General features: G+C 42.7%; 1 pseudogene; it reads right to left on the bottom strand.

The window, feature by feature from the left end:
* Positions 1-3,620: 3,620 nt before the first annotated feature.
* On the bottom strand, positions 3,621-4,092 carry LOC142435670 (polycomb group RING finger protein 5 pseudogene; annotated as a pseudogene).
* Positions 4,093-7,937: the final 3,845 nt, after the last annotated feature.

The raw sequence follows: 7,937 nt of genomic DNA, 5'->3' as shown, positions 1-7,937 counted from the left end.
TCATTGCTGTGCCTGAGCTCACGTTTGCAGCCGCTGTGTCAGTCTGTCTCACGGAGGGTCGTTCTCCTTGTCATCGATTCTCTACCAAACGTGATGATCTCCAGGGGTTGGGTCCTACTGAAAACATGCCTGAAGTCTATGGGAGGAAGCCTCACCATTCTTTCTTCTCAAGAGCATTCTTGTACCTGTGCTAGTCAGTCCATGGCACTTTCCACACCAGGCAGCGACACCATCATTCAAAGGCATCGAGTGTTCATTCTTCGTTATTCATGGTCCCACTTTCTCATGCATACGGCTTGGGTCAGGCCCACCATAGTCTCAAAGTGACAACTTCCAACACTCCAGTGTCATTCTTTGTGAACTGACCGGCCTCCCACTCCAGTTTATAGAGGCTTTGAGAGCAGGAGCTGCATTTATTCCTCTGCATCTGCCAAAGTTAGCCCGGCCCCCAGCTGATCGCTGCAGGACAGCAGGTAGGCGTTGGGATAAATGGCTGAAGCTTAGGGCAGGCTACTTCACCGCTCACTCAGTCACCAAAGCACTCGCTCAACAGGTTGTGAATGTTTGAGTCTCTATAATGAAATTAGGAACTGTGGGAAACGATTATCTTTACATTTTATTTTTGTATCCCCTATGATACCTCAATCTGTGCTTTATGTTAGGTAGACAATATGTTTATGATAAAAAATGAATGCGGTTGACCAAAAGCTTAATGCACGCTAAACCTTCACTAACAGATATGCAGTGTAAAAATAGTGCTGTACTATGTAAATTGAGCTCCGGTGGATCCCCACTGACCACTGACCAGGAATGGAAACAGCATAGTGCATTGGAAAGTGGATTGATGCTGATGTAGTTAGGCTTAAATGTAACACTTTATCGATTGTTCCCTCTTTTTTCCATTTAAAGTTGGTTCTAGTTTTAATATTTTCTGCTTTCTGTTTAATTGGGGTCTCCTCTCTGTTTTACTTTGCTACTTTGCTTGGTTGATATTGCTGTATGCTTTTCTGTCCATGCAATCCATGATAGGTAACGCTATAGAGTCCGGAACTAGATTAGTGGCTTCTTAGGGAAGGTTGGGGGCAGTGGGGAGCTAATAATAATGAGTACCAATGTTCCAAAATTGGTTATGGGGATGACTGCATAATGCTTTTACTATGACTAAACCATTGAACTGTATGATATATGAATTATATGTAAAAGAAATCAAGGCTTATCTGGTATCAGATACCAGAGTGACATGGAAAATGTTACCAAAAAAGAGTGTTTTTACTCTTACCGAGTCTTATTCGAATCAGATCACATATGAAATATTGTATTAAGTGCCGGGCAACATTCCTCCCTTCAACAAATGTTTACGGAGTGCCTACTCTGTACCAAGCACAGCGTATCACACGCACTGTATTCTGTGTGTGTGTGCATGATAAAATATATTTAGCAAAACATTTGCCATTTTAAACATTTTAAAACACACAATTCAGTGACATTAATTATATTCACTATGTTGTATAGGTAACTTTCTTCTTTTTAAAAAAATTTTATTTATTTTTCCAAACCATTTTATTAGGAGTTAATCCAGGCATCATTCCATTCTACTGCTCAATCATATCAAGCAGAATTGTACAATTATTACCAAAGTCAGTTTCAAAATATTTTCTTCCTTCTTGAACTCCTTGATATCAGCTCCCCTTTGGTAGTTATATAAGCTTTGTCAATGTGAGAGGATTAAGAGTGAAGGGGTGGAGTCTAGCCTGTCAATCAGGTGATAGTCAATGAGGCCTCTGTGTGGGCATGGTCTTTTGAGGATTCTGGGAACTCTGGTATTCCTTCTTGGAGGCGGGAGACACTCTCTCTCGCTGCTCACTCTTTGAGATTTTTCTGAGAAGCCACATGAAGCTACCCTGAGGCAGTCAGAGTTCCGGAGCTGGAGGAGCCATGTGGGACCCATGCCAGCATTGAGATGCTTTCACCGCCACTGGATCCATAGGACTTGTAACCCACTGGCCTGTGATTTTCCTGCATTTGTGTCATTGCATGTGTTTCATAAGTCTGAAGAGGACTTCATAGATTGGTATTGGACATATAGATTAATATCAGACTTATGGACTTGATCTGGACTGGGCTGAGATTTTTTAAAAATATTCAATTGCTCTTTATATAAAACCTCTCTCTTGTACACATGTTAGTCTCCCTGGCTTTGTTTCTCTAGTCTACCCAGTCTGACACCCCCTCCCCCACAACCTCCCCCACAGTACTCCCAGGAATCCTTATTCTACTTGTTCTCTCTATAGGTTCATTAATTCTGAGTTTCATATACGGAAAACAGAAAAGCACATAACAAAGATTTATGGAGGCTACTCACAATGACAAAATGCATCGTAGAAAAACTCCAGTTTGAAAACACAACAGAAAATACTGAAAACCAGATCAAGCCTGAAGTGTATCAGAGGGGAGATGAAGTGATAAGGTTTTAGTTGTTCAAGTCAGGTTTACCATTTTACTGTCTGGTTTGCCAATTTTATAGTCATCTCTCCCATAATCTCTGTTTGGTAACCAGTTTATTCTCATCCCTCAATTATGGTTACAAGGAAGGCTTACTCCATGTGTAGATATTGTAAATGGATTTTGGGTTTCCACTGTCATCCATAGCCTTTTGCAAACCAGAACCTCACAATTTAAGCTTCAATACCATTCCCTCCTGTGTTATATAATTTATAATCCTGGGTCAAGGATGTTGGTGTGCTTCTTCTATATGGACTTGGTTGACATATCACTTAGATGGCTCCTTGTTTGGGAACAAGTCTTTAAGTCCCCAAATGCTATTCTGTCTGATAGCCGGGCACCTTCTAATTTCTTCACCACACTTTGCTATAGCACCCAAATCTTCTCGTTCCTTCTTGAGGTTGAGTATTGAGCAGAGCTATGTCATAAGAGCTAATTGTTCTTAGATTGGTCCTGGGATTAAGTGCAAGCCCCAAATCCATTCCTGGATCTATTCACTTTCAAATATATTTCCTCTCCCTAAGCAGAAATGCTTAAGGACTAACCCCCTCCCCTTCTCCTTCCTCTGCATATCAACTCCAAACCAAAGGCACTGCCATCAAGTTAATCCCAACTCAAAGAGACCCTACAGGACAGAGTAGAACTGTCTCTGTGGATTTCCGAGACGGTAAATCTTTATGGGACTAGAGTGCCTCATCTTTCTCCAGCTGCAGACTCTAGTAACTGCTAATCAATTTTGTTTCTGTACATTTTTCTCTTCTAAGCAGTGGTGGAAATCTGCTGGTTTGCACTGGTCCAGCAGAATAGACCTAATTTTTTGTTGAGTTGGGTAAACCAGAGATTTTGAAATGGATTTTGGGTTCACACTTAATTGTAGCCCCCATTTAAGAACAATTAGTTCTTATAACATGGCCCTGCTTTATGTTCACCCTCACGAGGAGCTCACTGAAGATATGCGTGCTATAGAAAAATGTGGCGAAGAAAACAGTTGGTGCCCAGAGATGAGAAAGAATAGCATCAGGAGTCTTAAAGCCTTTATTTTCCAACAAGCAGCCATCTAAGTGAGGTGTCAACTAAGTTCACATGGAGGAAACACACCAGCCTAAGTCGGTAGAATATCATATGAGTTTCTTCATGAAACCTTTTACTACATTGTTCCCTGATTTCCCATCCTCACATAAGCAATGTAGACATATAACAATTTGTAGGTTTCTTCTGTGACAGTTTTTATCATCTTGATTCCATCAACTTCATCTCCTTCAGCTTTGAAGTCTCATCTTGCCCATTTTCTTGAGGTTTATTTTTCTTCCAAAATTCAGATTCACATGCAAGTACTTGTTCTCATAGTCCAGCTACCAGCTTAAATATGATGTATTCCACTATATTATCCAACTGGAACCTTTCTAATGGATTTATCTCATGAACTTGGTTGCCCGCCTTGGACAATCATTGCTATCTTCAAAGTCCATGTTCTCCAGAATGTACAGAGGCATTCTGTCACTGTAGTTGGCTTGATGAGAAACCTGTTACAAACACAGCTAGTGATGTAAGCATTGAAACATGTTGCAGGTGTTTCCTTTAGGTAGCCATTCCTGGTTAGCTGAGACTGGCTTCAGGAGTCCTGGAAAACGAGGGTACTTAGTGGATGAAAGTCTGTCGGTAGGTGGCTGTCATTTCTAATTGGATGTATTGAGGTATGTGGATTGACATCCAGATTTATTGTGAGAGCACTGATCATCACTCATTCTGGTGGTTTTACTTCCCCAGATTCCAAGGCCACCACCGCTGCTCTTCTCATGCTGGCATGTCTGTCCACAGGGAAGCAAAGTCCAGACTCTCTTGATTACTATAGTTTCATAGTATGTTTGAAAATTGGGAAGTTTGAACCTTCCTATTTTGTTCTTCTCTTTGAAAATGGATTTGGCTATCCAAGACCCCTGACAATTCATTACAAATTTATTTTCTACTTCTGTTAAAAAAATTAGAATTCATGTGCTAGCTTTTAAAGCTCTGCCCCAAAGTGACATGCATCATTTCTGTTCACGCTTCATTGACCAAAGAAAGTCATCGTGCCTGCATTCACGCAAATGTAATGTCAGCAAGTTGACAGCAACTCATAGCAACCCTGAATAGGGTTTCTAAAGCAGTGAGTCTTTATGGGAGCAGACAGCCTCCTCTGTCTCCCGTGTAGCAGCGGGTGGGTTTGAACCACCGCCTTGTGGTTAATAGTTCAAGACTTACCCGGCAGTGCCACCAGGGCTCCTTTGAATGCATGTACAAAGACCAAGTTAGGGTGAACAGTACTGTAATCTGTGTGATGTAATCCAAGTTCCTTCTTTATCGTTTGTAAAATGATATTAATAATATTTGCACTGTTAGACTGAGGTAGATACAAAATAACGCATGCAACACGCATGGTAGGCTGCAAGAAATGTTAGCTATTTCAGCTTAAATGCTTTTAAAAGTGTAAAAACTCCTGATGTGCAGATTAAGAGATTACTGCAAGCCAAGCGCTTTAAACCCTTAAGTGTCAATTAAGTTTGTTCTCCTTCCCTTTGCATTTTGCTCTTTGAAGGCTCCACTTTAACTGTCTGGAACTGCATTTCCAACCTGAATTTGGTGTTCTTTCCATCCCTGCCTTTTCACTTTTTGCCAGAATCAAGATGATATATGAACAACTACTCTGTATAAAAATTTCATGACTTATGACTCATTTTTGTCACGTTCAAGGTCTGTTTTTCCAACAAGATTGTAACTAATTGAGGATGGGGCCGTATCACATACCTCTGTTTATCTCAAGAAACTTGCACAGTTCCCACCCAAAGAATTTCCTGCTATTCGGGAGGATGTTGGAAAATGTCATTGGAACTTCATATTGTCATCCTATAGCAGCCACTCATTCTCTAGGGCTAGCGTCACATTTTGGAGAGATTCATTCTTAAATGCATTTTAATTCGTTGTTAAATTTTTGTACTTTTTTTCTCAAATAATATCAGTTGTCTGTTTTGGCATATTGATTCAGAGTTAAATGAATTCTCATACTATTGCTTCTGGATCCATCCACCGGGCATTGAGTAGAATAATAATGTAATGCTTTTCATGACTGTCCCTAGTGGGATGTACAAGCATTCTATATAGGCAGAGTGTTGAGCATTCTTTCGATGTGGTAACTGGTTCTTGCTCTCTTAAATATTTGGTAACCCCATGAGTTATCAAATGTGCTTTAGAATTACGCAAGAGGGACCATTTCAAAATAAGAACTTGAAGTAGATTATGCATCTTCTAATCCTGACCTCTTAAGCAATCTGCTTGTCAGTGAGAGACCGGAGTGATGAGGCTTGGAACTCACTTAGGAGGCACCTACCCAGCCTGCCCTGAAACACTCAGCCTGTGAGTCAGGCCTGCCTGGCAACCTCGTTGTCCCCCCCCCCCACCCGCCCCCCAGCGTCATCTCCGCAGAGCGTCCTTAATGATTATCCAGTGCTTTGAAGATAGAAAGCAGTGATACCCGGGCTGCTGTTCAAATGAATGGCCACACATTTGGTACAACAACAAAGCATCTGCCGTGCTTGTCATCTCGTTAAAATATGCTCATGACAACAAGACGCCATACAGGGCTGAACTGGGTTTAAGATAATGGTAATGCTCTTGTGCATTTTTTCCTTCAACTTACAACAAAGGTTACTGATTGACAGCCCATGTCTTTGCTAAACTTTGGATGCTTGGTAAACCTGCTAGGTATGCACAAAGTATATCAGGTATGAGGGCCAGACAGCTGAGACAGAGGCTGTTGGCGTGGTCGAATTCTTGCCTTATCGGTGGGGACTCAGGTGTGATTTCGCCAGTGTGCCTCTTACACGCAGGACCCAACTGTCTGTCGGACAGGACTGTAATGCTTGACGCATGTAGATTCCACGTGTTTTGGAGTAGAACCGGGTTCCATAGAGTTTTCAATGGCAATGTGACCTTTCAGTAGCAGATTGTCAGGCCTTTCTTCTGAGGTGCTTCTGGTTTGACTCAAACCTCCGACCTTTTGGTTAGTAGCTGAGAGCTTAGGGGATGAAACGGAAAAAGCCAGCAACGCTGCCACGGCTGCCTTCCACCCACCCCACCAGCCCCCCTCCTCCATCTTCCTGTTTATACTGTGCAGCATTTGTCCAACTGTGGGTCCCCAGTTGATTTTCTCCAGAGCCTCTTTCCCTGAGTGCTCGTGAGCAATACCTGCTGCAGGAACCCATTTCAAAGGAGAAGCACATAATTCAAATTCTACAGTCCCAGTGATAAGCTCTTCTGTGTGGTTGTAATTCTCTGAATTCCTGCCGTGTGATTCCTGCCACCCGAGTGACTAATGCTTTGCTACGTTCCTGAATCTCTGTGATGCGCTGCAACCCCTCCCATTGACGGTGTTGATCTGAGGGTGAGTGTTAAGTGCTGGGCTGTTTCCAGAGAGAGCCGCTCCTAGCACACCGCCCAACTCGTGCCAGCCCAGAGAGATATGATAGCGCAAGGCCCCGATTTTTTCCTTAGCCTGCCTTATGTTTGGCCAACACAGCGAACTACTGTAATGATAGGAAACGGCAGATCCTTATGTTAGAAAGTTAGTTTTAAATGCCTGTATGTGTATGTTCCTGTAAGGAGCTCGGGTGGCGGAGTGGTTAGGCATTTGACTTTGATCCCCGGGTCAGCAGGTCAAAAGCTCCAGTTTCTCCTCCGGAGAAAGACAGGGATTTCTATCCCCAAAGCAGCTGCAGTCTCGGAACCTCACAGGGGCAGGGATACCCTGTCCTATAGGGTAGCTATGGGTAGCTTGACTTGATGACAGTGAGTTCGGTTTTTTGGTTTTGATGTATCTCTGTGAATGTTTTGGCATGGATGCATGTGTACATGTACATATGAGTATGTAGGAGTGGCATTAAAATGAATGTACCTCAGTATAGGAAGGCAAACATATTCTACCGCTTTTAGCATTTTAAGGTGATATAGCTTGCCATTTCTAACCAGATACACTTCTCTTTGTTGTGCTTCACTGCACTGAACTTTGCAGACACTGGATTTTTAATAGATTGCAGGTTTGTGTCGACCGCGAGTCAAGCAAGTCTGCCACCACCGCCATTTTTCCAACAGCGTGTGTTCGCGTGTATTTCGGTGTCACATTGTGGTAATTCTCACATCGTTTCAGACCATTTCATAATCCTACTGCACACCTGACAGCCTAGAGTACAGTGAAATGCATGTCCCCTCACTTTACGGCGCAGTCCATTCACCCACATATGCACAGGTATGCCTGTAATACCAACATCTCACCAGAGTTGCCATCCGTGGAGATGAAGGTCATCCGTGAGAGTGATGGACTAACTCCATGCTGTGGAAGTAGCAGTCATTGTTGGGAAGGGACTCCTGGGAATTACGGCTTGAGCGAGAAGGTGGGACCACAG

The sequence above is a fragment of the Tenrec ecaudatus genome, chromosome 1, assembly GCF_050624435.1.
Source record: "Tenrec ecaudatus isolate mTenEca1 chromosome 1, mTenEca1.hap1, whole genome shotgun sequence".
Taxonomy (NCBI): domain Eukaryota; kingdom Metazoa; phylum Chordata; class Mammalia; order Afrosoricida; family Tenrecidae; genus Tenrec; species Tenrec ecaudatus.
Note: the sequence above shows the minus strand (reverse complement) of the source record. Positions and strands in the feature narration are given on the sequence as shown.